General features: G+C 43.0%; 1 protein-coding gene across 5 annotated transcripts in view; it reads left to right on the top strand.

The window, feature by feature from the left end:
- GRIA4 (glutamate ionotropic receptor AMPA type subunit 4) overlaps positions 1–26,387 on the top strand; it is a 387,349-nt gene that overhangs the window by 262,860 nt on the left and 98,102 nt on the right. The gene's annotated exons all lie outside the window — the stretch shown is intronic.

Here is a 26,387-nt window from a genome sequence, read left to right as displayed (position 1 = left end):
GCCGTACTCAGGAGAAGTAGAGCAATGTGTTTTGGGGTGTCTTCTTACATATACCCATGCTGGGTGAGAGAAATATCTCTGTAAATTGACAACTTTGTATAATTTTATTTTTTTAAATTGTCATTTACAAAGATATTTCTCACACACAGTATGGGTATATGTAAAAATACATTTGGATTCCGTGAGGGGCATGGCGAGTTCCTAGAATATTTTTTTTTTGGCACAAGTTAGCGGAAAATGATTATTATTATTATTTTTTTTTCTCTTACAAAGTCTCATATTCCACTAATTTGTGACAAAAAATAAAATTTTACATGAACTTGCCATGCCCCTCACGAAATACCTTGGGGTGTCTTCTTTCCAAAATGGGGTCACATATGGGATATTTATACTGCCCTGGCATTTTAGGGGCCCTAAAGCGTGAGAAGAAGTCTGGAATATAAATGTCTAAAAAAAATTACGCATTTGGATTCCGTGAGGGGTATGGTGAGTTCATGTGAGATTTTATTTTTTGTGGAATATGAGACTTTGTAAGAAAAAACAAAAAAACAAAAAAAAAATCTATTTCCGCTAACTTGTGCCAAAAAAAAAAATCTTCTATGAACTCGCCATGCCCCTCAAAAGTGATCTTTTTATAGCGCCGCAGCGATTTTACGGTGTTTTTGCAGTGATCAGAAAAAAACTTGCGGACTGAACGCAAGTGTGCGCACAAGATCAGGCCTGATCGGGCGAACACTGCATTTTTTGTAGAGCCTATAGAATACGTCCTATTCTTGTCCGCAATTGCGGACAAGAAAAGTCATTTTCTATATAGTTCTGGTAATGTGCAGATCCGCAAAATGCGGAAAGCACATTGCCGGTGTCCGTGTTTTGCGGATCCGCAGTGTCCGTGAGTCTATATGGGCTGATCAGGGGTTAATAAGGGGTTAATAAGTGACGGGGGGGTGTAGTGTAGTGATCACAGGGTTTTGGAATACGCTGCTAGAGACTATGTCTCCCGGTCAACAGTGGATAGCAAGAGGGTATAAGCCCCTCTCCTCGACACCCACAGGGTCCGCTCCTGACCTCCTCCTCTGCAGGGATAAAAGGAGATAGGCAGGATAGTGAAGCACCCTCTTGCAATCTTTTTTAAAACGGTTTTATTCTACTCACAAAGGTCAGTAGACAAAAGGCACAAAATATATAAATCAGTCGTCACGTTCCTGCCCGACCCGGGTTTCGCTGCCTTGCTTTTACAGGGGCGATAACTGCGCATGCTTGCAGTCAAGCTTTTTAAATAGCCCAGCTGGTCTCATTACACAGGCCGGTGTGGTTCCGGACAATATCCCAAAATTCCAGGAACAACATTTACAAATCATACATAATAAAATCACAAACAGTGATCCTCTAATACAATCACATCTAAAACATTAAAATACAGTTGAGAGAGAATTTTCTCTCCCTATTACCAATTCATCTATACATATATACCCTTTCGGGTTACCGCCATTACATATATTCAATGCATATCTTCAGCGTCCTAACAGAAATCACTAATCCACATCATACCATCTATAATCCTAAATCATATCAGATTAAATTGCAATATTGAAGATAATAACACCGTCCCCTGGGCTCCGCCCACTCCTGGGACGTTGTACCTGTATTCTCTACCCACTCTCGGAGTGACATACGGTGTAATCCACCCACTCCTGTAGCGTCAATCAGGTGTTCTCAACCCCGCCTCCACCCCTGACATCCACGTCACGGGACACCATTGTCCAATGAAACAGTCAGACCAAACTGACATCACTCAAAGGTCCTTAAGAGGCCAGGTAGAGAACAGCCGATCGACACCACCGGTGAGAACACTTCATAATATGTATGGTTAAAGTTCAGCCCAATATTACCAATATCATCCCCTGGGGTCCGCCCACTCTTGGGACGTTGTTCCCTTAATCACCACTAACTCCTGGAGCGTCACTAATGTGTTCTTCACTCACTCCCGAGGTGTCAATCAGGTGTTCTTGACCCCGCCTCCACCCGACGTCCACATCACGAGACACTCTTATCCAATGGAACCGTCAGGCCAAAATGATGTCACTCAAGGTCCTAAAGAGGCCAGGTAGAGACCAGCCGATTGACTCCAACGGTGAGAACACTTTATAATATACACGGTTTTAAATCAAATTCAATGTTCAGTCCATTGGGTTGTAGGGTCCCTAGCTGGTAGATCCACTCTACCTCTTTTTTGTTAATCTGTGCCAGCGAGTTCCCTCCACGCCAGTGCGGCTTAACCGTTTCCACGCCAGCAAATTTTAAACCCTGCGGATTTTTTCCATGCATCAGTTTAAAATGTGCTAATACACTGTGGGTCATCAGGCCTTTCTTGATGTTCCGTAGATGTTCTTGTACCCTAACCTTCAGTTTCCTGACTGTCCTGCCCACGTACTGGAGCCCACAAGGGCACTCCAGTACGTATATGATGCCCTCATTTTCACATGAGCAATTGTTTCTTATGCGAAATTCAGCCCCATTTTTTTTACATACTATGTGGTTAATGTTTCTCTGTCGCTCTCTTGAATTCCGATTCTTACAACCCGCATAAAATCCGCACCAGGTGAATTTTCCTCCTTCTTTTTTCACCTTTATATTCACAGGGGGAATGGCGCTACGTACAAGTTTTTCTCTAATACTAGCCGCTTTTTTGAAAATAAAAGAGGGATTCGCCGGTATTATTTTTCCTATTATTGGGTCGTTTTTTAATACTCCCCAATTCTTTTTCACCATTTTCTTGACATTATGGGACATGGAGCAAAACTTGGTCACAAATGAAAACCTATAATCCCTATCCACCTTTTCCACTTTTCCTTTTAGATCTTCCTTTCTTCCCCCTTTCTCTATCTCCACATTCTGTATGCACACGTCTAGATTGGCCTCATCATACCCTCTTTCCACAAATCTGTTTTTGTGGAAAGAGGGTATCTGACCTTCTGGAGGAGGTATATTGACGATTGTCTCCTAGTGTGGGAAGGAGGGAAAGAGGGACTCGAGTCCTTTATCTCTCAGCTGAACATTAATGATTGGAACTTACGATTTGTGGGGGAGATCAGTAACACCAGTGTCAATTTTTTGGATTTGTGTATCCGGATGGAAGACGGCCGTTTTTTAACAAGTTCTTACTTTAAAGAAACAGATGTTAATTCCTACATTGATATGAAGAGCTGTCATTACGGCCCGTGGCTCAGGAACATACCGAAAGGTCAGTTCAAGAGGATGGCCCGTAATTGTACGGAAGTAAGTGATTATAGAACACAATGTGGGGTGTTAAAAAACAGATTTGTGGAAAGAGGGTATGATGAGGCCAATCTAGACGTGTGCATACAGAATGTGGAGATAGAGAAAGGGGGAAGAAAGGAAGATCTAAAAGGAAAAGTGGAAAAGGTGGATAGGGATTATAGGTTTTCATTTGTGACCAAGTTTTGCTCCATGTCCCATAATGTCAAGAAAATGGTGAAAAAGAATTGGGAAGTATTAAAAAGCGACCCAATAATAGGAAAAATAATACCGGCGAATCCCTCTTTTATTTTCAAAAAAGCGGCTAGTATTAGAGAAAAACTTGTACATAGCGCCATTCCCCCTGTGAATATAAAGGTGAAAAAAGAAGGAGGAAAATTCACCTGGTGCGGATTTTGTGCGGGTTGTAAGAATCGGAATTCAAGAGAGCGACAGAGAAACATTAACCACATAGTATGTAAAAAAAAATGGGGCTGAATTTCGCATAAGAAACAATTGCTCATGCGAAAATGAGGGCATCATATACGTACTGGAGTGCCCTTGTGGGCTCCAGTACGTGGGCAGGACAGTCAGGAAACTGAAGGTTAGGGTACAAGAACATCTACGGAACATCAAGAAAGGCCTGATGACCCACAGTGTATCAGCACATTTTAAACTGATGCATGGAAAAAATCTGCAGGGTTTAAAATTTGCTGGCGTGGAAACGGTTAAGCCGCACTGGCGTGGAGGGAACTCGCTGGCACAGATTAACAAAAAAGAGGTAGAGTGGATCTACCAGCTAGGGACCCTACAACCCAATGGACTGAACATTGAATTTGATTTAAAACCGTGTATATTATAAAGTGTTCTCACCGTTGGAGTCGATCGGCTGGTCTCTACCTGGCCTCTTTAGGACCTTGAGTGACATCATTTTGGCCTGACGGTTCCATTGGATAAGAGTGTCTCGTGATGTGGACGTCTGGTGGAGGCGGGGTCGAGAACACCTGATTGACACCTCGGGAGTGAGTGAAGAACACATTAGTGACGCTCCAGGAGTTAGTGGTGATTAAGGGAACAACGTCCCAAGAGTGGGCGGACCCCAGGGGATGATATTGGTAATATTGGGCTGAACTTTAACCATACATATTATGAAGTGTTCTCACCGGTGGTGTCAATCGGCTGTTCTCTACCTGGCCTCTTAAGGACCTTTGAGTGATGTCAGTTTGGTCTGACTGTTTCATTGGACAATGGTGTCCCGTGACGTGGACGTCAGGGGTGGAGGCGGGGTTGAGAACACCTGATTGACGCTACAGGAGTGGGTGGATTACACCGTATGTCACTCCGAGAGTGGGTAGAGAATACAGGTACAACGTCCCAGGAGTGGGCGGAGCCCAGGGGACGGTGTTATTATCTTCAATATTGCAATTTAATCTGATATGATTTAGGATTATAGATGGTATGATGTGGATTAGTGATTTCTGTTAGGACGCTGAAGATATGCATTGAATATATGTAATGGCGGTAACCCGAAAGGGTATATATGTATAGATGAATTGGTAATAGGGAGAGAAAATTCTCTCTCAACTGTATTTTAATGTTTTAGATGTGATTGTATTAGAGGATCACTGTTTGTGATTTTATTATGTATGATTTGTAAATGTTGTTCCTGGAATTTTGGGATATTGTCCGGAACCACACCGGCCTGTGTAATGAGACCAGCTGGGCTATTTAAAAAGCTTGACTGCAAGCATGCGCAGTTATCGCCCCTGAAGAAGCAAGGCAGCGAAACCCGGGTCGGGCAGGAACGTGACGACTGATTTATATATTTTATGCCTTTTGTCTACTGACCTTTGTGAGTAGAATAAAACCGTTTTAAAAAAGATTGCAAGAGGGTGCTTCACTATCCTGCCTATCTCCTTTTATCCCTGCAGAGGAGGAGGTCAGGAGCGGACCCTGTGGGTGTCGAGGAGAGGGGCTTATACCCTCTTGCTATCCACTGTTGACCGGGAGACATAGTCTCTAGCAGCGCGGTTCCAAAACCCTGTGATTTATCTAAACAAGTGTGAGCGACCTACCACACTATTCCGGGACCAGCTTCAGCGCAAGTAATTGTCCGTGTTGGGACACAGGACTGACTTTCTGTTTTTCGTATTGTAGTGTAGTGATGTTTGGTGCTACTTACAGAGCTGCCTGTGTCCTCTGGTGGTCGATCCAAGCAAAAGGGACCACCAGAGGACCAGGTAGCAGGTATATTAGACGCTGTTAACAAAACAGCGTCTAATATACCTTTTTGGGGTTAAAAAAATCGCATCTACAGCCTGCCAGCGAATGATCGCCGCTGGCAGGCTGTAGATGTACTCGTTTACCTCCCGTTCCTGTGAACGTGCGCTCCTGTGTGCGCGCGTTCGCAGGAAATCTCGCGTCTCGCGAGAGGACGCATCGGCGCGTCCAAGAGGAATAACAGGGCCGCTGTCAGGATGCAATCCTGCGTTCGGCGGTCCTGAGGTGGTTAAGGACTCAGCCCTATTTCACCTTAAGGACTTGGCCATTTTTTGCAAATCTGACCAGTGTCACTTTAAGTGCTGATAACTTTAAAACGCTTTGACTTATCCAGGCCATTCTGAGATTGTTTTTTCGTCACATATTGTACTTCATGACACTGGTAAAATGAAGTTAAAAAAAATCATTTTTATTTATAAAAAAAATACCAAATTTACCAAATTTTTTTTTAAAATGGCAAATTTTCAAGTTTCAATTTCTCTACTTCTATAATACATAGTAATACCTCCAAAAATAGTTATTACTTTACATTCCCCATATGTCTACTTCATGTTTGGATCATTTTGGGAATTATATTTTATTTTTGGGGGATGTTACAAGGCTTAGAAGTTTAGAAGCAAATTTTTTCAGAAATTTTCAAAAACCCAATTTTTAGGGACCAGTTCAGGTCTGAAGTCACTTTGCGAGGCTTACATAATAGAAACCACCCAAAAATGCCCCTATTCTATAAACTACACCCCTCAAGGTATTCAAAACTGATTTTACAAACTTTGTTAACCCTTTAGGTGTTCCACAAGAATTAATGGAAAATAGAGATACAATTTCAAAATTTCACTTTTTTGGCAGATTTTCCATTTTAATAATTTTTTTCCAGTTACAAAGCAAGGGTTAGCAGCCAAACCAAACTCAATATTTATGGCCCTGATTCTGTAGTTTACAGAAACACCCCATATGTGGTCATAAACCGCTGTACGGGCACACGGCAGGGCACAGAATGAAAGGAATGCCATACGGTTTTTGGAAGGCAGGTTTTGCTGGAATGTTTTTTTTTACACCATGTCCCATTTGAAGCCCCCCTGATGCAACCCTAGAGTAGAAACTTCATAAAAGTGTCCCCATATAAGAAACTACACCCCTCAAGGTATTCAAAACAGATTTTACAATAGTCGTTAACCCTTTAGGTGTTGCACAAGAGTTATTGGCAAATGGAGATGAAATTTCAGAATTTCAATTTTTTGGCCAATTTTCTATTTTAATCCATTTTTCCCAGTAACAAAGCAGGGGTTAACAGCCAAACAAAACTCAATATTTATGGCCCTGATTCTGAAGTTTACAGAAACACCCCATATGTGGTCGTAAACCGCTGTACGGGCACACGGCAGGGCACAGAAGGAAAGGAATGCCATATGGTTTTTGGAAGGCAGATTTTGCTGGACTGGTTTTTTTGACACCTTGTCCCATTTGAAGCCCCCCTGATGCACCCCAAGAGTAGAAACTCCAAAAAAGTTGCCCTATTTTAGAAACTACGGGATAGATTGGCAGTATTGTTGGTACTAGTTTAGGGTACATATGATTTTTGGTTGCTCTATATTACACTTTTTGTGAGGCAAGATAACAAGAAATAGCTGTTTTGGCACCGTTTTTATTTTTTGTTATTTACAACATTCATCTGACAGGTTAGATCATTTGATATTTTTATAGACCAGGTTGTCACGGATGCGGCGATACCTAATATGTATACTTTTTTTTATTTATGTAAGTTTTACACAATGATTTCATTTTTTAAGCAAAAAAAATCATGTTTTAGTGTTTCCATAGTCTGGGGCCATAATTTTTTCAGTTTTTGGGCGATTACCTTGGGTAGGGTATGATTTTTGCAGGATAAGATGACTGTTTTATTGGCACTATTTTGGGGTGCGTATGACTTTTTGATCGCTTGCTATTACACTTTTTGTGATGTAAGGTGACAAAAAATGTTTAATTTAGCACAGTTTTTTTTTTTTTTTTTTTACGGTGTTCATCTGAGAGGTTAGGTCATGTGATATTTTTATAGAGCCGGTCGATTCGAACGCGGCGATACCAAATATGTATACTTTTTTTTATTTATGTAAGTTTTACACAATAACAGCTTTTTTCAAACAAAATAAATGATGTTTAGTGTCTCCATATTCTGAGCCATAGTTTTTTTTATTTTTTGGGCGATTGTCTCAGATAGGGGCTCAATTTTTGTGGGATGAGGTGACAGTTATATTGGTACTATTTTGGTGGGCAAACGCCTTTTTGATCGCTTGATGTACTTTTTGTGATGTAAGGTGACAAAAAAATAGTTTATTTAGCACAGTTTTTATTTTTTATTTTTTACGGTGTTCATCTGAGGGGTTAGGTCATGTGATTTGTTTATAGAGCCGGTCGATACAGATGCGGTGATACCTAATATGATACCCGCAACCGCAGGTAAAGCCGCAAACCGTAGGTCTGAATTGACCTGCGGTTTGCGGCGAGGGGGTCACATGAACCCCCGGCATTGTGACAAGATGCCCGCTGAATGATTTCAGCGGGCATCCTGTCCCGATAAACCCTCGCCGCAATCACGGTTTAAACCCATGACGTACCGGTACGCCATGCGTCCCTAAGGGGTTAAACCATGCCCCTGAGCGGTGTGTTGTTTTGTTCAGTCCACCTCACTGAATCGATGGAGGAAGAACATGGGAGGGGTGATTGACTTACCATGCATGTGTCACCATAAGTACTCTCTGCTCTGCACTGATGAGGGGCAATCACCCCGAAACAGCTGTCTGCAGATGAAGTGCTAGCTTATTTAATATCTGAGTCATGTCTCAAGGCCTATTTAAAGGGTCAAACATTGACTTCTAGGACAGCTGCCTTACATCTGGTGGCATCAGAGGCAGAGCTTGTTAGGAGCTCATTTGCATCCCTTTTTTCCCCGAATTCCAGAGGAGCATGTATGGCCTATAACAGGATTGTTCAACCTGCGGCTCTCCAGCTGCTGAAAAACTACAATTCCCAGCATGCCCGGACAGTCTACAGCTATCAGCTTACAGCAGGGCATGGTGGGAGTTGTAGTTTTACAACAGATGGAGGACCGCAGGTTGAGCATCCGTAGCCTATAAGTCTTCTTACGCCAACTAAGGCACTCTCTCCCCAAGGATATATAGTACCCCCAAATAGTAGAGAAGTATTGACGCTAAACTAGAGAACCAGGCAAACATTTTGGCCACCTTGAGGTTGATTGTGGTCGTCTATGCTCTGAAGGTACCACAGATGGTGCCAGCTACTCCTTTTAAAAAGGACACTGCACTACTCCATATCAGGTCTAGACAACAAGAGCATAGAGGCGTATACAGGCAAGGACAGGCATCAGGTGGTGGCAAAAGGTTAAAATATACCTATTATTTTGACAATCTATGATGTCACAAGTTTGTTTAAATGATATGTCGCCCTTTTAATGGGGATTCCTGTTGTTACAGGTTATGCCTTATGCACAGGGGATAACTATTAGATCGGTGGGGTTTCTATCACTGGGATCCTGTACTCCTCGGGGCTCCCTAAAACGAACGTAGCCGCAGGTCAGGCATACAAACTGCAGCTCCATTTATCTCTGTGGGAGTTCTAGAAATAACCGAGAGCCATATCCGGCCGTCTCTGGAACTCCAGTAGAGATGAAAGGAATGACAGGAACGGCAGTGTGCATGCTCGACCTGCTGCTCTTTTCATTTTGGTGGGCTCCAAGAGGTATGGGGTCCTTGTCCTTGTGGGGTCCCAGAGGTAGGACTCCCACCGATCTACAGTATATAGGAGATTGTACAACTGGAATATCCGTTAAGCAGAAGATAACCCTACCTCAAGTTTACCTGAAACTGATGATTTACCATAAGTGTCTGCCATTGCCATTAGTCATTAATAAAATGATCTTCATGAGAGATGCAAGCATCAGAATTTATAGTCAATTGCAAGAACAGATGTGTCCACCCCAACCTTTGCTTGACTTTGATTAAAATCGAATTCAATGCAATATTATAACGTGCTAGCAAAATCTTTGACAGTCTGCAGTTCACATCACAACCACTTGGGGGGGCACGTATAGAATAGACATGTCATTACAGAGTATCGCAATGTCATTTTTTTTTAAAGCCGGTCAACTTGCGGCACACATTTTGGGATATGTCGAGCCAAAAGGAAATGCATTCTTGTATAGTTCTTGTGATGGTCGCAGGTCGGACACAACTTTTCTCAGATCACAATGAAGTCTTAGCGTTACATTCTAAAAGTTATCAACATCCTTTTATTCTTTGATATTGTATTTTCATTCGTTTTAGATACTGTTTCTTGGATTTTGATGTGATTATCTGCACAGTGTATTGAATATTTTAACATGTCACTCAGACAATCTTGGTCATGCATATAGATAGTCATCAGAGCTTGGATGTGTCCCTCAGAATCATTTCTTCAGGTGGGCCCAAGATACAATGATCCAACACTGTTCCTAAAACAGATTGTGGATTCCCTTTTAGCTACTTGTAGAAGATGCTCATACCCATTATTGCCCAGTCCGTCATCCAGGTGTCTGCACTAGAACTTAGGGTTCAGCGAGAAAGAGTGAATAATTTCTTCTTGAGGGTTCAAAGTACCATAAATCTAGTGATGAGCGGGAGGTACCATATTCGATTTCGCGATATTTCGCGAATATTCGAATGAATATTCGCATTATTTTCATCGAAATCGAATATTCGTAATTATTTTATTTTTCGCGAATAATATGCGAATAAATTTTTCGTACAAATTGTATAAGGCAACGTTCCTATGACTATGGCTAGGCTAATATGTGTATTTTACGAAATTTCTTAATACTGCTCTAACTTCGTCTTTTAGAATATTCGGAATATTCTAAAAGACGAAGTTAGAGCAATATTAAGAAATTTCGTATGATACACATAGATTGTAATTTAGCTAATATAGTGCTATAATCCTTTTTTTTTTTCTTAACTAATTTTTTGGGCCTCTTCTGAACTATATTAGCTAAATTACAATCTATATGTGTATTTTACGAAATTTCTTAATACTGCTCTAACTTCGTCTTTTAGAATATTCGTAATATTGCTCTAACGGCTCTTTCACACCTGTGTTCTTTTCTTCCGGCATAGAGTTCCGTCGTCGGGGCTCTATGCCGGAAGAATCCTGATCAGTTTTATCCTAATGCATTCTGAATGGAGTGAAATCCGTTCAGGATGCATCAGGATGTCTTCAGTTCCGGTACGGAACGTTTTTTGGCCGGAGAATATACCGCAGCATGCTGCGCTTTTTGCTCCGGCCCAAAATCCTGAAGACTTGCCGCAAGGCCGGATCCGGAATTAATGCCCATTGAAAGGCATTGATCCGGATCCGGCCATAAGCTAAACGTCGTTTCGGCACATTGCCGGAGCCGACATTTAGCTTTTTCTGAATGGTTATCATGGCTGCCGGGACGCTAAAGTCCTGGCAGCCATGGTAAAGTGTAGCGGGGAGCGGGGGAGCAGCATACTTACCGTCCGTGCGGCTCCGCGGGGCGCTCCAGAGTGACGTCAGGGCGCCCCAAGCGCATGGATCATGTGATCGCATTGGACACGTCATCCATGCGCATGGGGCGCTCTGACGTCATTCCGGAGCGCCCCGGGAGCCGCACGGACTGTAAGTATACCGCTGCCCCGCTCCCCGCTCCTACTATGGCAACCAGGACTTTAATAGCGTCCTGGCTGCCATAGTAACACTGAAAGCATTTTGAAGACGGTTCCGTCTTCAAATGCTTTCAGTACACTTGCGTTTTTCCGGATCCGGAGTGTAATTCCGGCAAGTGGAGTACACGCCGGATCCGGACAACGCAAGTGTGAAAGAGCCCTAACTCCGTCTTTTAGAATATTACGAATATGCCGTATTTTTCGAATATAGTGCTATATTCTTGATTTTCGTATATAGCACTATTTTCGAAAAATTTCGAGTCATTTCATCAGTCAAGTATTACTATGCTTATTGCTAATGCTTAAAGCTTGTGTGCGGATCGCATGTTGTAAAGACGTTTTTTTTTCGCAAAGGCAAAGGCTAGGTTATGTTCCATGACAAGCAACCGTGCCGAGAATTCACTTGACATGTAAAAAGCGTTCAGTTACTCATATAATTTTGACTCTTTCTTATATTGTATGCGAAAATTCGCTACCATTAAATTCCTAAAAAAATTCTGTTCGTGTAATGGTTAGCTGGCTCTTCCCAATACTCATATAATTTTGACTCTTTCTTATATTGTATGCGAAAATTCGCTACCATTAAATTCGTAAAAAAATTCTGTTCGTGTAATGGTTAGCTGGCTCATCCAAACTACTGTTAGCTGCTTTTGCTTACAGCTTGTGTGTGATTTATAATATGTGAGTTGTTCTAAATGCATTGGGCCTAATAAATTATATTTCTATTATTTTATTAGCTTAAAATGAAACGAAATTTCGTTTTAACGAATATAGAGGCAAATATTCTTATTCTTCGCGAATTCTCAAAGTTGCGATATTCGCGATAAAAATTCGCAATTCGAATATTCGCGCTCAACACTACATAAATCTAAGCAAAAGGTTTCCACTAAATACTAAACTCGCTTCTGTTGGTTGCTGTTCAGGCTTTTCTGCAACTAGGAAATAAATGACTGTCTATCTGCAATTTCTTGTCTTTACTATTTACGGTACATGATGCCTAGCAATTTATACAAAATGAATTAAGAAGGGCGGATGAGTTTCCTATGGGAATTGTCACTTTTCTTGAAGTTTCATGTTGCTTCTATCTCTTGTGAGTTTTTTTAAAATCTAAAATATCAGACACAATGGATAATAGCAGTTGCATAGCAACAATTCAACAATACATGAAAACTACCTTGTGGAGTTTCACAGTATCTTGTCCAGGCTGCTTTGTTGCCATGGTGTTAGGTTTTTGCCAAAAATGATCTTGTCTACTCCCGCAGTAGGCTAGAATCTACACAGTGCATGTGACAAGCATGCTGCTGCACAGACACAGTCTGCAGCCTTTCCTGTGCTTTAGACCTGTATTTGAACCTCTTCAGCATCCTGTCCATGTTTTTATATGGTTGTGCTAAACTTAATCTCCCCTATCTAATACAAGGACAAGGCATCATGGGACATGTAAAGTAGTTACCACAGTTAGTGACTGCAGACAGTAATTTCTACAGTCAAGGTACTGTAACATCTCAAGAAGGTTCCATGTTGTAATGTTGGTAATCCGTGACCATCAGTCTCTCTCGCTCCCTGTTGTCTGTGGCCGCGGCCAGCAGTTTACTCACCTCTGTCTGCTGGTTCCTGTATCCTTAGGACGCACACACTCTTTCCAGCTCTAAAATGACCAACAAGCAGCCAAATCTCCCCATCCAGTGGTTGCGAGTGCTGGGCTGACCAATTTGTCTTAACTATAGTCTTGTCCTGCGAAAGTGTGCTATTATTCCACCCTGCTTTACTATGCTTGACCTATGCCTGTTTAGCAGATTTGACCCTGTGCTGCCTGACTCCCATGCTGACCTTGTGCTGCCTGTCCTGACTTATTGCGTGTATATCAGATTGAACAAACTCTGCCTGCCCTGACCTCGGTCTGTCCACTGACTACGTTCTAGCCTGTTCCTTAGGTGCACTGCCGTCTCTTGATCCGCCTGAGTCAGCTGTCACTAAACAGAAACTACTTCAAGAATTAGCAGCCTGGTGGTTCCCCTGCAGCGGAGTCTAGAATGGTTAAAGGATAAACCAAAGGGGCTACTAAGTTACCGCCTTTAGAGGTAACCACAAGCAAAATTTGTTCAGGGACATAGTGGGTCCAAACCCACTGCGTAACAAACGTTCTAGTTTTCTACCTTTCTGCCTGGTTTATGGAAAAAGCAATATACTAAAAAATTCTACATTTTAAGCACTTTTCTTTTGCCAACATTTAACAATACAAAACTGGATTTAGAGGCTCTTCTGTTTATTGTCCTCAGAAAAACATATGTGTTCCCTAAATGCTAAGACATTTCATTTTCCTTAGACACCTGAATTATATTACATGCATAATTCAGTAGCTTAAATCTAACCAAGAATTCTACCTTGCTAACTGTGCAAGGAGGAAACACACCTTTGTCTAGGATGTGTTCATTGAAACATCCTCTTATGGAAATGAAATTGTTAGACAAGGATGTGCCGGGGGCAATGTTTTATGTATTTCATTCGTCTCTTCTTTCTTCTGGGGATTAGCAGCTTCCAGCAGTAAAATATCACACAGAATCTTCCTGTGACCTTGGCCACTTGACATTTTAGGTCATTTTGTATGGTAAGCAGAGATTTTGTGCATCCACATAGGGCAACGTTAAAAGAGGAACAAATAATACATATAAAAAAAGAAAGAAAAGTTAAAAGGTATAAGACAGCGGTGGTGGAGATTCTTTAATACAGCTCTACTGTTTTGATATTAAAAAACTACTGCTCCATAATTGGAATTTGCCCATCAATGAAATTCAGGCAAAACAAATTTTCAGTTTGCTGATAGTCTTAAAGGGGTTATCCCATCATAATGACTACTGTTAACTCTGTTAATGATTTGACAGTGATCATTTTAGTAAATATATTTGATTAACAAATTCCCACTGTTTAGGATAAAATTCATCCCCACTTACCTCATTGTTGTCATTCGGTCTCCCCTGGTTACGGCCACCGCTCTCCGGAATCCCGGTGGCCGCGTTTGCGCAGAAGACTCATTCTTTTCTCCCAGCCGGGCCGCTCGCTGTCCTGAATGTGCACGCCACCGCGCATGCATGATGGTGACTTCTTCCTGGACAGAATAGTACAGAGTCACGAAGCGCACGCCGAATCTGTACTATACTGGCCAGGAATAAGTCACCATGGCGCATGCGCGGCAGCGTGCGCGTTCAGTCCAGTGCGCCGCCCGTCCGGGAGAATACTTCAATCAAGATGAAGCCCGCCCCCAGCCAGAATCCAGGAAGTGAACGGTGCACTGGCAGCAGGTAAGTATGAAAAGGCGAAGTGGGATAACCCCTTTAAAGAGGTTGCCAGGACTTAAAGGAGTTGATTGAGTTTTATAAAAACTTGGGTAGCCACTGTAAATGGTCTAAAATAACAAAAGTAGTCATGATTTCCTCCCCTGCCACTTCCTGTGCTGTGCTCTGGTCTTTCCCACTTCTGCTTGTTTTCCTGGCTGCAGCGGTGGTCTTTGTTGCTCACAGATCACCACTGCAGCCAATTAATTACTTCAGCAGTGACAACCCAGGTACTGCTGAGGCTAGTGATTGGCTCCATGGTGACCTATGTGTTTGATGCATCACTGCTGCAGTCAGGAAGATGAGTCAGCAGCCAGGAGGACCGGAGAACAGCGCTGGCAGGGGAGAAAAGCTTGCGTCCCTGGTGGTCCAGGACTGAGGTAGTGTTAGGCTTTATTCGCATCTGCAGATTTATTTCCATTGCTCTGATTCATCACAGGAACAGAACAATAATAATACTGGAAGCGCCAGGTTTGATTCATGAATGAGACATATGGCGCCTGACCAACCACACTGACTACAAAGTGATCCATTGGATTTCAGTCAGGAAGCCCAGCATTTTGCAGTATGCTGCCCTATTTTGTCCAGCCTATTGACAGAGAGTCCTTAATTACACCACCCTGGTCATCTAGGGCAAGCATTTCTAATTTACATAAGAAGCATAGCATTAGAATACTTTTTTGTACTTTATTTGGTTTGCAGAGTGCTGTTGCATTGTATTTTTTACTTTGTGTTTTCAGCCACGGCAACGTGCACCTGCGCATTGGGATGTGCTGACTGACCCCCCTTTTTTTCTTTGCAGTTTGAAAGGGTTAATGTCAGTATCCCCACAGTAGTGTAAGACAATGATGAGGATCATGAGACCAACCTTGAAGGAAAGCATTATTATCTGCATCACTGGTAGTCTGAAGCACAAAACAAGTTTAATAACAGTATCCCTGGTAGTATACAGCAAGGAACGTAGAAATGCTCGGAAAGTCCGGGTAGTGTATAGCAGAAAAAGTTAATGGCAGTGTCTCTGGTGGTCTAGGGCAGAGAATGGGTTAATGTCCAAAGCCCTGGTGTTCTGGGGCTGTGTAAGGGTTAGTGTTTCATGCTTGGGTGCAGTGAGTTACTCTCCCAGCACCAGAATTGTTCAGGATCTAGCCGGAAGCTGAATTCTGATAGTTCTGCTTCCAATAACTGAAACCAAGCGATAGAGAGGACTGTGCAGCCTGTAGCTTTACAGCCACACAGTTCTCTTTCTGATCTTGCTCTTTCTGATCTCATGGTAGAGATCAGGGGCAGTGTACAGTATAATAAGAATTGAGAATTAGAGTATTTCAGCTGTATGTTTACACAGTCATGCAACTTAAAGGGACCAACGGCACATTGAGCAATGGGTGCTTTATGCCCCACATGAGTCTCAGGACCCGGCTGACCACCTATATAATTATCCACCTATATCATAATCCTCCTATGTTATAATCTACCACTTAATACATTGCAATCTCTGGAAGTAGCCATTCACTAATCCTGAATAGCCCTTTTAATTCAAATGGCAATATCCTTATTACAGCACCAATATTTGGACCTTCCATGGTTCTACTGGACCAAGTTTAGATAATCCTACAACTCTACAGTAATGTAACTATTGTTCAGTGGAACCCTCGGTGGTCCAGGTGTTGTGGCAATATTGCGAATGCTAAAATGCAGCTATATCGGAGTACCAACTACAATCATAACCAACCATAGTCCAAAATTTACCCCTGAATTTCAGTCGAATTTATGAAAGACTGTATAATACAGAGGTCTAACTTCAGACATGGTGCCACATGGGACCATTGCTGTTTCCAGGGCGACATGTTATTAAATGCATATTTTTTTTAATGTGATGTCTTTATTGAATGTCAACTTTCCTCTGCTTTCCATTTTTCAAATATATTTTAGATTTCTATATATCCAATTTTGTTTCCCTGGAATGGATATGCACTTTTCCACAGAGACCACAAGCCCCGGGGAGCTGCTGCTTCTGCTGATTGCAGTAAGGACAAATTAGGTCAAATGTCAGAATGCCAATGGCTTGTGTGTGAACAGGAGCTGAATTGTTGTTATGAAGACACAGCACAGAATCTGTCAAGGCGGTCTCTGATGGGTTCTAATCAGCAGCAGTTCTCCAGGTTTACTGGTTCTCGATGCTGATAGCTACTCGGTAGTGCACATCATTGTAGATGGTATATTAAAGGGATCTTGGCACAAAAATATATTCTAAATTTTTCAAAGCAGCACCTGGATTGAAATATTTTTCAAATTGCATGCAAGTTAGAGATGAACAAATCAAATTCGCTATGAATTTCTCCAAAAAATCAGTTTTGGACGAATTGAGCTAAAAAGGATCCAGAGCCTATATACTATATATATTTGTATACTATATACTATATAAATTGTATACTATATTTGTATAGCCATAAACTGTAATGCAGGTAAACACCAGGGAGGATGAAGATAAAAAAAATCACATGATCCTCTGAAGGTGGGGCTTGCACTGATTGGCTCAGAGGCTGACAGCTTGTGAGTCAATCAGGGACATGATTTTGGCAGGTCCTTCAGCCTCTGGGCTTGATAGATGCCATTCTGGGCAGAGCTTGTGATCTGAGAGCATGTGTCTTGGATGTGTCGGGCAAAAAGCAATTACAGATACAATCCAACAGCCTTAATCCCTTTCTGACCATCCAGTGTAAATTTATGTTGGAGGTCGGGCATTTAAACAGCAGACACCCTAGACTAATCTATGCGATTGACGATAACGTCAATAACGTACATTTAACCCCCTCGGATATGGTCGTCAAATATGACCATGGCACCTGGGAAGTTAAAGACTGGGAGCATACGCTCCCGACCGTGCTCTGGCTCCCCTCGGTGAGGATCAGTGAAGCCAGATGCAGTGTGCGGGAACCCCTGTACGCAAGAGTGGTGTAGGGCTGCCACACACTATTTCCTAAGGAGAGCCTGCCAGTTTCCTGGGCTCCATAGGAACTTAGTGTAATTCTAGTAGACACCAGTGCTAATTCATTAGAGTCTATAAGAAATGCAATCTAATGATTCGCCTGCTATAATTCCCTAGGGGAACTATTAAAAAGTAAAAGTAAAAAAAAAACTATATATATATTTTATATATATATATATATATATATATATATATATACACAATGGATATAAAAAGTCTACACACCTGTCACGACTATGACTGATCCAGACAGGTCTGGGAGGAGAAGGTCGCAGCGACTTGCTACTCGCAATAGCTTGTGAGTTTGCTCCAGGGTATGTCATCAGGGTTTTGCCTTGTGAACCTTTTTGTCCTGACTGGGAGTTTGTAGGCATCCTTCTCAGGTGAGTCCTGTCTGCTACTCCCAGCTACTATATTAGTTTCAGTTTTACTTGCAGTCATTGCCAGATATAGTCCTTACTTCCAGTGCTATTCTGACCTTTGAAGGAGAACGTTGGACGGTATTACTGTGGAGCTCTTGTCTGGTGTGGACTGTCGTCATTGGGATCACCTTCTCTGCTCATGACAGTATATCTGGCCCTTTAAAAAATATATAAAAAAAATAAAAAAAGTGACATTTCATATTTTTTTTTTCTGTTCCACTATGGATCCGGTTACGGTTTTGGCGAAACAATTACAGGGGTTATCCCTTGAAGTGGCAGGATTAAAAGCAACTGTGATGCAGCAGCAGCAATCCTTGGGTTCCACCGTTGCTACGGGAGACCAAGGTACTCCTGAGCCAAAAGTGGCTTTACCTGATAGGTTCTCAGGAGGGAGAGACCAATTTGTAACCTTCAGAGAAGCTTGTAAATTGTTCTTCAGGTTACGCCCTAGATCCTGTGAGGTGAGGAACAACGGGTGGACATTGTAATTTCTCTCCTGCAAGGAGATCCGCAGGCTTGGGCTTTCTCCCTACCATCAGACTCTCCGGCCTTATGATCAGTGGAGGAGTTTTTTGAAGCCCTGGGTCTCGTATATGATGACCCGGACAGGGTCTCACTGGCTGAGTCTAAGCTACGTAGACTTCGGCAAGAGAACCGGTCTGCTGAACTATATTGTTCCGAATTCCGTAGGTGGGCTACTGATACATTATGGAACGACTCGGCCCTTAGGAGTCAGTTCTGCCAGGGGTTGTCTGAAAAATTAAAAGACGCGCTGGCGGTATACGAGGTCCCTGGGTCTCTTGAGGCTGCCATGTCTCTGTCCATAAGAATCGACAGACGACTCAGGGAGAGACTACTAAATTTGACAGAGGCCTCTATAGGGCAGGGATCGGTTTGTTATGATCCAGTCGAACCAATGCAAATAGGGGGCGCCACTAGACGGGTGAATCCTCCTAAGGTCTGCCGTAGGTCAGAAGTTTGTTTTCGTTGTGGGGGGAGGGGTCATTTTGTAAAGCTATGTCCCTCAGAACCCAAGAGACCACAAACAAAGGAGCCGCCGGAAAACTAGAGTCCCCAGATTGTGCGGAGGATAACAGTCTGGGCGTATTCGTTTCCTCCATACGCATGTCTCAGTTTTTGTTGTCCGCTACCGTTGAGGCGGGCAATAAGACTGAGATCTGTTCCGTCTTTCTGGACAGTGGGGCGGGGGTCAACTTGGTGGATTCACGGTTTGCTCAGGCTCTGGGTTTTACTCCGGAACCGGTACGCAGAACTATTCCTGTTTTTGCCATCGACTCCTCCCCTCTTACTCAGAGAGAGTTAACTCAGATCATCCATAATATCCATCTGCAGGTAGGGGACCTCCATAAAGAGCATATCTCTTGTTATGTCCTGGACGGTCTTCCGGCTCCTATGGTGTTGGGGCTTCCCTGGATGGTGACTCACAATCCAGTGGTGGATTGGCAGGCCGGGGAGATTGTGGAGTGGAGTGAACATTGTAAGGACAACTGCTTGAGTAGTAGGTGCTCTACACTCTCTGTAACATCTCTACCTGCCTTTCTGTCAGATTTTATGGATGTATTCTCTGAGAAGGGTTGTCAGGGGTTACCACCTCATCGTCCATATGATTGCCCGATTAATCTATTACCTGGGGCAAAACTACCTAAAACAAGGTTATACAATCTTTCCGGCCTTGAGAGGAAGGCTATGCAAGATTATATTTCGGAGAGTTTGGCTAAGGGACACATCAGACCCTCTTCTTCACCCGTGGCTGCAGGGTTCTTTTTCGTTAAAAAGAAAGATGGGGGCCTGTGTCCTTGCCTGGATTTCCGGGAAATAAACCGGATAACTATCCGAGATCCCTATCCTCTTCCTCTCATTCCCGACCTCTTTAATCAGGTTGCTGGTGCTAAATGGTTCTCCAAAATTTATCTCAAAGGAGCCTATAACCTGGTTCGCATTAAAGAGGGGGATGAGTGGAAGACGGCTTTTAATACTCCGAAAGGGCATTATGAAAATCTGGTAATGCCATTTGGTCTTACTAATGCGCCTGCGGTGTTCCAACATTTTGTCAACAATATTTTTAGTCACCTTATCGGGAGATTTGTTGTGATATATCTTGATGACATCCTGGTCTATTCTCCGGATCTGGTTACACATAAGATCCATGTGAGACAAGTGCTGCAAATATTAAGGGCCAACAAATTATTTGCTAAATTAGATAAATGTGTGTTTGCCGTAAAAGAACTGCCATTTCTGGGGTATGTGTTGTCAGATTCAGGTTTCCGCATGGATCCAGAGAAAGTCCGGGCGATTATGGATTGGGATCTGCCTGAGAACCTGAAGGCATTGCAACGCTTCCTGGGGTTTGCCAATTTTTATAGAAAGTTTATAAAGAACTATTCCTTGGTGGTCAAACCACTGACGGACATGACCCGAAAGGGATCCGATTTTTCCAAATGGTCACATGCAGCCAAAACTGCCTTTACATCTCTGAAGGAGAGATTCACCTCGGCCCCTATTTTCGTACAGCCAGATGTCTCGCTTGCTTTTATTGTAGAGGTTGACGCATCAGATGTGGGGGTGGGAGCGGTACTATCTCAAGGCCCGTCCCCTGGTGAGTGGCGTCCGTGTGCTTTCTTTTCGAAGAAATTGTCTACTGCAGAAAGGGACTATGATATTGGCAACAGGGAACTTTTGGCTATTAAGTTGGCCTTTGAAGAGTGGCGTCATTTTTTGGAGGGGGCGGTTCATCCCGTCACAGTGATTACTGATCACAAAAACTTATTATATCTGGAGTCTGCTAAACGTCTCACGCCTAGACAGGCTCGGTGGTCGTTATTTTTTACTAGGTTTAATTTTGTAATAACCTATCGCCCGGGGGCAAAAAATACTAAGGCGGATGCATTGTCTCGAAGTTTTCCTGGAGGGGGTGATGTTGATGTACCAGAGCCTATTTTGCAAAAGGGGGTGGTGATCTCTGCATTACACTCAGGTTTAGAGGGGAGGGTGTTGGAAGCTCAGGGGGACGCCCCGGTCTCCTGCCCCCCGGGTAAACTGTTTGTGCCAGAAGATTTACGCCTGGAGATACTAAAAGAACACCATAACTCCACACTGGCAGGACACCCAGGTAGTAAGGCAACCTCTGAGTTAGTGTCTCGTCGGTTCTGGTGGCCTAAGTGGCGCCAAGAGGTGTTGAATTTTGTGTCTGCATGTGCTACCTGTGCTCGTTCTAAGGTAGATCATACTCGTCCGGCAGGGCGTCTTTTACCTCTGGCCATCCCCAACAGGCCTTGGACGCACCTATCAATGGATTTCATTACGGATCTACCAGTATCAGCGGGGAAGACTGTTATTCTTGTGGTTGTTGACAGATTCAGTAAAATGGTGCACTTTATTGCTCTTGCCGCATTGCCTAATGCTAACACACTGGCTCAGGTTTTTATTGACCACATCGTGAAGCTTCACGGGGTCCCTTCCGATATTGTTTCAGATCGTGGTACCCAATTTGTTTCTAGATTTTGGAAAGCTTTTTGTTCTCGTTTAGGGGTTCATCTGTCGTTTTCTTCATCTTTCCATCCACAGTCCAACGGTCAGACTGAACGTACCAATCAAAACCTAGAGACATATTTGAGATGCTTTGTTTCCGAAAATCAGGAAGAATGGTCATCTTATTTACCGTTAGCCGAGTTTGCCATTAATAATCGTCGTCAAGAATCCACCGATAAGTCACCATTTTTTGGTGCGTATGGTTTCCATCCTCAGTTTTGTACGTTTAGTGAGGGGGGCCCGTCTGGGATTCCCAAGGAGGAACGATTTGCGTCTTCACTTTCTTCAGTGTGGCAGAGTGTGCAAGAAAGTTTGAAGAGAATTGGTGGTAGATATAAACGTGTGGCTGATAAGAAGCGCTCTGAAGGTCCGGACCTTGGGGTGAATGACTTAGTGTGGTTGTCTACCAGAAATATCAAGTTGAAGGTTCCCTCGTGGAAATTAGGTCCGAGATTTATTGGTCCTTATAGGGTAATTAAGATCATTAACCCGGTAACTTTTCGTCTGGAGCTACCTCAGACTCTAAGGATCCATAATGTTTTCCACAGATCTCTGCTTAAGAGATATGTAGAACCTCCTGAACCATTGCCACTACCGCCTCCACCGGTGGTTGTTGATGGCAGTTTTGAGTTTCAGGTAGAAAAGATTGCGGATTCACGATATGTTCGCCGCTCTCTTCAGTACCTGGTGCACTGGAGAGGTTATGGTTCCGAAGAGAGAATGTGGGTGCCAGCATCAGAGATAAAAGCGGACAGACTCGTTCGGGCTTTTCATAGGTCCCATCCGGAGAGGCCTGGTCTTGAGGGTACGGTGGCCCCTCGTTGAAAGGGGGGTACTGTCACGACTATGACTGATCCAGACAGGTCTGGGAGGAGAAGGTCGCAGCGACTTGCTACTCGCGATAGCTTGTGAGTTTGCTCCGTGGTTCAGGGTATGTCATCGGGGTTTTGCCTTGTGAACCTTTTTGTCCTGACTGGGAGTTTGTAGGCATCCTTCTCAGGTGAGTCCTGTCTGCCACTCCCAGCTACTATATTAGTTTCAGTTTCACTTGCAGTCATTGCCAGATATAGACCTTACTTCCAGTGCTATTCTGACCTTTGAAGGAGATCGTTGGACAGTATTGCTGTGGAGCTCTTGTCTGGCGTGGACTGTTGTCATTGGGATCACCTTCTCTGCTCATGACTGGATAAGTCTATCTCTGCTGTAGATTGTTTGTTTGTTGCTGTCTTCCCCTGTTGTTCTCCTAGACACGAGTGATGGTGACTAGTGCTCCCATCTGCCTTTGCCCAGTCTAGTCTTGTTAGGGTGACTGAGGGTTTAGGGATCCTGCTCGCCGCACGGGTTCACACCCCGTCTAGGGTATCAGGGCAGACAGGTGCCAGCTTAGGGTTAGTCAGGGGTGGCCGTTCTATTCCCTATCCGTAGATAGGGGTCCCCCTTCCCCTCCGTCTGGTGCGACACGACTGCTGCTGGGATAGCAGTCGTGACAACACCCCTGTTAAAATGTCAGGTTTCTGTGATGTAAAAAAATGAGACAAAGATAAATCATTTCAGAACTTTTTACACCTTTAATGTGACCTATAAACTGTATCACTCAATTGAAAAACTAACTAAAATCTTTTAGCTAGAGGTAAGAAAAATAAATAAATAATAATATGGTTGCAGAAGTGTGCACACCATTAAACTAATACTTTGTTGAAGCACCTTTTGATTTTATCACAGCACTCAGTCTTTTTGGGTATGAGTCTATCAGCATGGCACATTTTGACTTGGCAAGATTTGCCCACTCTTCTTTGCAAAAACACTCAAAATCTGTCAGATTGCGAGGGCATCTCCTGTGCACAGCCCTCTTCAGATCACCCCACATATTTTCAATCGGATTCAGGTCTGGGCTCTGGCTGGGCCATTCCAAAACTTTAATCTTCTTCTGGTGAAGCCATTCCTTCGTTGATTTGGATGTATGCTTTGGCTTGTTGTCATGCTGAAAGATGAAGTTCCTCTTCATGTTCACCTTTCTAGCAGAAGCCTGAAGGTTTTGTGCCAATATTGACTGGTATTTGGAACTGTTCATAATTCCCTCTAGCTAAACTAAGGCCCCAGTTCCAGCTGAAGAAAAACAGCCCCTTGGCATGATGCTGCCACCACCATGCTTCACTGTGGGGATGGGGTTCTTTTGATGATGTGCAGTGTTGTTTTTGTGCCAAACATATCTTTTGGAATTATGGCCAAAAAGTTCAACCTTTGTTTCATTAGACCATAACACCTTTTCCCACATGCTTTTGGTAGAATTCAGATGTGTTTTTGCAAAATGTAGCCTGGCTTGGATGTTTTTCTTCGTAAGAAAAGGCTTTTGTCTTGCCACTCTACTCCATAGCCCAGACATATGAAGAATACGAGAGATTGTTGTCACATATACCACACAGCCAGTACTTGCCAGATATTCCTGCAGCTCCTTTAATGTTGCTGTAGGCCTCTTGATAGCCTCCCAGACCAGTTTTCTTCTCGTCTTTTCATCAATTTTGAAGGGATGTCCAGTTCTTGGTAATGTCACTGTTGTGACATATTTTCTCCACTTGATGATGACTGTCTTCACTGTGTTCCATGGTATATCTAATGCCTTGGAAATTCTTTTGTACCCTTCTCCTGACTGATACCTTTTAACAATGAGATCCCTCTGATGCTTTGGCAGCTCTCTGTGGACCATGGCTTTTGCTGTGGGATGCGACTAAGAAAATTTCAGGAAAGACCAACTAGAGCAGCTGAACTTTATTTGGGGTTAATCAGAGGCACTTTAAATTATGGCAGGTGTATGCTGACTCCTATTTAACATGATTTTGAATGTGATTGCTTAATTCTAAACACAGCTACATCCCCAGTTATAAGAGGGTGTGCACACTTATGCAACCACATTATTTTAGGTTTTTTTTGTTTTCTTCCCTCCACCTAAATGATTTCAGTTTGTTTTTCAATTGAGTTGTACAGTTTATAGGTCACATTAAAGGTGGAAAAAGGTCTGAAATTATTTATCTTTGTCTCATTTTTTTACAGCACAGAAACCTGACGTTTTAACAGGGTTGTGTAGACTTTTTATATCCACTGTACCCTCTGTCCGTTCCTGAAACCCAATCCTAATCTGAACATGCCAAAGTAAACCTTCAGAGGGGTGTTATTCGAAAATCCATTGATTTATAAGTACCAGCGGCTGACTCTTCTGCCACAATTCTTTTTCAGATTGCATGTGAGACTAAGTTTTCCTCACTACAGGTCTCTACTGGTGTGAAGAGAGTTGATGAGCCAGCCATTTGCAACCAGTATTCCAGATTTCCTGCTCCTGCTGTTTCTTCTATAATTTCTGAAGGCTTTGGACCAGAGTTGAGATCTTGGGAGCCTTTGGAGAATTTTGATGATTCAGACCAAATAAGAGAGGTCATAAGGGGGAGGGGGTAACTGTTACAATGGCGGTTCATGGGTGCCGATGTCGCGAGCGCACAGGCGCTGTCTTCCTGTCTGTGAATTAAGGCTTGTATTCATTGTAGCACTGTATTGTAGCACTGCTAATCATGGTTAATCTTCTCCTGCTGTGTGAGCTGCTGCATGGCTGTTTCCAATTGCTAATCAGCTGCTCCTATATTTACCTGCCTATTTCCTTTAGTCAGTGATCTTGCTAGGTATCTCTCTAGCTAGCTACAGCCTGTATAAGAGCTTTAATCTGTTTGCCTGCATGTGTACTTGACCTGTGCCTATTCATCTTACTGATTCTGTGACACCTATACTGACCTTTGAATTGTTTCACGAATTTTCATGAACTCTGCATGCCCTGACCTTGGCCTGTTATCACGTGTATTGCTTGTTCCTTGGTGCCACATGTCTCGGATCTCCGTGGGTCAGCAGCCAACCACACCAGGACTATTCCAAAAAGTAGTGGCGTTCTCTTTTAACATCAGGGATAGTTCTATCAAACCACATGTCTGCCAAAACAATATCTGGGACAGGGACTACTGCACCTCTGCAATTGACCATATTACTTTGTAAGTGTCAAATAATGTGAAGATCCTTTCCATCTGTAATCTGATCGGATAGGGACCAATGTCTATACCCTCTAGTTTGGGAAACCTTCCCTCCTGGTTCTACAACTTTTTTGCACTATTACTGGGAACATTCCTCTCAATCCCTCTTCTTCTGCAGGGAACCCATAAAAAGTGGTTCCCTCAGTGGATGAACTATCTATTGGGGGCTTCCTTGGCAAGTTGATGAAAGGACTTTAATAGCCTCAAGGACTGGTTGCATAATGCACTTTACACAATATGAAGTATTTATTAATGATGCCTCACACATTTTTAGCATGTACCTTGCATTGTCATGGGTCTCTCTAGAGGAGTTTGATTATGTCTTTGCACTGAAGCACAAGGTGCTGGGGGTGCACTTATATATGGAGGAGGATTAGGCAATGCACTAAGCAACACATCTTTTGGTACATCTATCATCTATGACTTGAGACATTGGGGACTTTGGTAAACTACAAGATGGCAATACTGGTTACCCCAATTTTGTACTGTATGGGCTTATGAAAACTGTGGGTGCTGTTGGCATCATACTCATTGAGGCTGCTCTTGCAGCAGCATTTTCGTCCTCTTTAAACTCATAATAATGTACTATGTACACTTTCTTTTCCCTTCTGTAAAATATACACTTTCCTATCCTTTCTCCATCATTCTCTCTATGCAATCTTTGCTTTCCACACAGCCTCTGCTTCCCAGCCTCTCACCTTCTCATGGATTTCTGACCATTAATTCACTTTTTTCATTCCACTGTTCTGCTTGCTTCTATATTC

Source organism: Bufo bufo, chromosome 3 (assembly GCF_905171765.1).
Source record: "Bufo bufo chromosome 3, aBufBuf1.1, whole genome shotgun sequence".
Classification (NCBI taxonomy): domain Eukaryota; kingdom Metazoa; phylum Chordata; class Amphibia; order Anura; family Bufonidae; genus Bufo; species Bufo bufo.
This window is presented reverse-complemented; position numbering and strand designations above follow the sequence as displayed.